Source organism: Giraffa tippelskirchi, chromosome 12, assembly GCF_054371585.1.
Source record: "Giraffa tippelskirchi isolate mGirTip1 chromosome 12, T2T-mGirTip1v1.2.pri, whole genome shotgun sequence".
NCBI lineage: Eukaryota > Metazoa > Chordata > Mammalia > Artiodactyla > Giraffidae > Giraffa > Giraffa tippelskirchi.
This window is the reverse complement of record NC_137286.1, coordinates 23,583,234-23,587,500: the sequence shown is the minus strand read 5'-3', so window position 1 is coordinate 23,587,500 and position 4,267 is coordinate 23,583,234.

Below are 4,267 nucleotides of genomic sequence, written 5' to 3'. Positions count from 1 at the left end.
GTATCAGGTGGCCAGAGTATTGGAGTTTCAGCTTCAGCATCAGTCCCTCCAATGAATATTCAAGACTGATTTCCTTTAGGATGGACTGGTTGGATCTCCTTGCAGTCCAAGGGACTCTCAAGAGTCTTCTCCAACACTACAGTTCAAAAGCATCAATTCTTCAGTGCTCAGCTTTCTTTATAGTCCAACTCTCACATCCATACATGACTACTGGAAAAACCATAGCTTTGACTAGCACCTTTGTTGGTAAAGTAATGTCTCTGCTTTTTAATATGCTGTCCAGGTTGGTCATAACTTTTCTTTCAAGGAGCAAGCATCTTTTAATTTCATGGCTGCAGTCATCGTCTGCAGTGATTTTAGAGCCCAAGAAAACAAAGTCTCTCACTGTTTCCATTGTTTCCCCATTTATTTGCCATGAAGTGATGGGACCAGATGCCATGATCTTAGTTTTCTGAATGCTGAGTTTTGAGCCAACTTTTTCACTCTCCTCTTTCACTTTTATCAAGAGGCTCTTCAGTTCTTCTTTGCTTTCTGCCATAAGGGTGGTGTCATCTGCATAACTGAGGTTATGGATATTTCTCCCTGCAATCATGATTCCAGCTTGTGCTTCATCCAGCCTGGCATTTCACACGATGTACTCTGCATGTAAGTTAAATAAGCAGGGTGAGAATATACAGCCTTGATGTACTTCTTTCCCGATTTGGAACCAGTCTGTTGTTCCATGTCCAGTTCTAACTGTTGCTTATTGACTTCCATACAGATTTCTCAGGAGGTAGGTCAAGTGGTCTGGTATTCCCATCTCTTGAAGAATTTTCCACAGTTTGTTGTGATCCACACAGTCAAAGGTTTTGGCGTAGTCAATAAAGCAGAAGTAGATGTTTTTCTGGAATTCTCTCACTTTTTTGATGATCCAGCGGATGTTGACAATTTGATCTCTGGCTCCTCTGCCTTTTCTAAATCCAGCTTGAACATCTGGAAGTTCACAGTTCATATACTGCTGAAGCCTGGCTTGGAGAATTTTGAGCATTACTTTGCTAGCATGTGAGATGAGTGCACTTGTGCGGTAGTTTGAAGATTCTTTGGCATTGCCTTTCTTTGGGATTGGACTATACATATATGATCCAAATATGCATATTTGTCAGATCCAATAATTTAGGCATTTTCTGATAAAATGATAAAATAGTCAAAAATCTAATCATACAAAGGGCCTGTTCCTGACATTAGAACCTCTCTGACATGATGCAGTGGGAGGTACAAACATCACTTACTGATGAGCTAGTGGACTTAGCTGACCTAAATCTCACCATGGTCCAGAATGTGTAGTGTCCTGTAGAACAACTGGTCTGGACCCTCAAAGCCCTCAATGTCATGGAGACCAGAGGGAGGTGGAGGGAGAAGAAGGGAGACTTTCTAGACTGAGGCAACAGAAAGTTAACAGTCAAGTGCAAAGCATGAAACCTGAATGGAGCCCAGATTTTTAAAAACTTTTTAAAAGAACAGTTTTAGGAATTTGAGTATAGACAAGATTTTGAATGTTATTGAAATAATAAACTGAAGTGTAAAAACAATGTCACGCACATTGCTATTTATAAAATATATAACTAAGAAGGACCTACTGTATAATATAGGAAGCTCTACTCAATAATCTGTAATTAACTATATGGGGAAAGAATCTAAAAAAAGAGTTGATATATGTATGCGTATGTGCTAAGTAGCTTCAGTAGTGTTCAACTCTGTGCTACCCCATGGACTGTAGCCCACCAGGTTCCTCTGTCCGTGGGATTCTCCAGGCAAGGATACTAGAGTGGGCTGCCCTCCTCCAGGGGATCTTCCCAACTCAGGAATCAAACTCAAGTCTCTTATGTCTCCTGCATTGGCAGGCAGGTTCTTTACCACTAGCACCACCTAAGAAGCCCTGATTTATGTTTATGTGTAACTAACTCACTTTGCTGTACACCTGAAACTAACAAAACATTGTAAATCAACTTTACTCCAATAAAAATGGAAACAAAACAAAAACTCCCAATATCATCATTGTCTAGGAAGATCTTCTTGCTCTTGAGAGAAGTTGAAATACTTAGAGTTGAACTCACCTGGTATCTATAGCCTGGTGCTCTTTCCTTATCCTTCTTGTCTTCTGACTCTTCTAACTCAACTCTACTCATACTCATCTGCTCTACTCACATTTATGCACCACACCTATGGACAAGCAGAACTCCCTGATCAGTATCTCCAGCTTGGAACTCTCTTCTTTGCTCTAGAACTGTGCAGCTCCCTTTTTACTCAACATTCACACCTAAATGTTCCAGCAGCTCCTCACACTCACATTATTCAAAGCCAAACACATCTTTCCCCTTTTCAATGCCTGCCACCCCACCCCACCCCCCAAAAAACCAAAAACCCTGCTGCTTTTTCTGTCTTCTCTTAGTATGTCAACTTAGTAATGTCAAGTTGACCAAGCCAGAAACTTCCCTCTTTCTTTCCCCAACACCAAATCCTGTGTACCTCCTCAGTCTCTCTTCTCCATCTCCTCCCACTGCACTATTCTTGCTGTCTTTGTCTCCCAAACTAAACATTATTGTCTCTCAAACTAAAGCATCCCCATTAGACTTTCTTGTCTCCAGTTTGGCTGCCATCTATTTTCCACCCTTCCATCAGAGTAGATTTGTAGATTTTTCTGACATATGGGGAACTATATTCAATATTTTATAATAACCTATACGGGAAAAGAATCTGAAAAAGAAAAAAAATATGTATATATATATATGTATATATATATATATGTATCTGAATCACTTTGCTGTACCTCTGAAACTAACACAACATTGTAAATCAACTGTACTTCAATTTTTAAAAATCTATCAGTACACTGCTCAAAATCCTTCACTGATTCCCTAGTGCCTCCGAGATAAAATCTAATAAACTTCTTTTGTATGACATTTGAGGCTTTTGACAATCTTTCTTCCCACCTTCCTTCCAAGGTTCATCTCCTTCAGCAGCCCACCATTGCAGTCAGTTCCTCAAATATGCTATGCTCCTGTGGTCACTGTGAGCATACCTTATCCTCCAGAGCTGCTGGGCGTTTACACATGCCATTCTCTGAGCTTGGATGCCACGCTCTGCAACCTCTGGACCAACCCCCCTCCACACTGCCTACAAACAATCCTCCTGGAGAAGACAGGTGTGTGAGAATGCTGCCCAGGTCAACTTCTGAGCTCCATTTCTCCTATGGCCCCATTGACACTGACACACAACCGTTTTAAAACAATTTAGCTTAATACATTAGGTTATTTGTTTATGTAATTGGTTTCCCTCAGATGGAAGATTCTTAATAACATGGAACTTTATTTTTAGTTTGTTTTTCTAAAGAACTAGTCCATTCCTATAGGTGGCAGACACTCAACAATTATTGATTTTAAAAACTGACAAGGGGTCAGAGGGATGAATAGGTGGAGCCCAGTGAATTTTTAGAGAGGTGAAAGTGCTCTGGATACAATGGATATATGCCCTTAGACATGTATCCAAACCCAAACAATGTACAAAACCAAAAGTTAACATAAGCGACAGACCCTGAGTGATTACGATGTGTCAATGTAGGTCCATCAGTTGTATCAAATGTACCACTCAGCTGGGAGATATTGATAACAGAGTAGGCTGCACGTGTGTAGGAGCAGGGGAAATATGAGTAAACTCTGTACCTTCCACTCAGTTTTGCTGTGAACCTAAAACTTCTCATAAAAATTCTATTAAAAAATATATACACAGAGAGAGAAAAAGAGAATCACCTTTGAGGGAGAAAGTACAGAAACCGAGAAAGAGATGAAAAATCAAATCCCAGATGAGAACATACAAATCCCAGGATGGACCAGTGGAGAGCAGCTATTCAGTGCCAACATGAAAAAAGCAATAGGCAGCCAGAGATGACTGTTGAGAAGAATTTGCTTAAAAACTAATTTAGATGAATAACCATGGAAGTAGTACTAACGAGCAGGAAAATTTTAAGGAGGAAATTAGAAATTCAGCCTCCTGCCTTCAACTGTAAGGGACAAGAAACTAGTCAAGTGGTAGAGATGACAGATAAGCCAGGAATGAGGTGAACAATTCGAAAGTCCCTTGCCCAGACATAGCAGAATAATTACTTAAACTGTGAAGGCATATTTTAGGTCTAAAATGTCACCACCATCAAGTCTAAATTTTATTGTAGTTTGTTAGGGAAGGGTTCTCTGGAGATTATGAATAACTGCTTCTTGAAATGGAAACTCTGCAA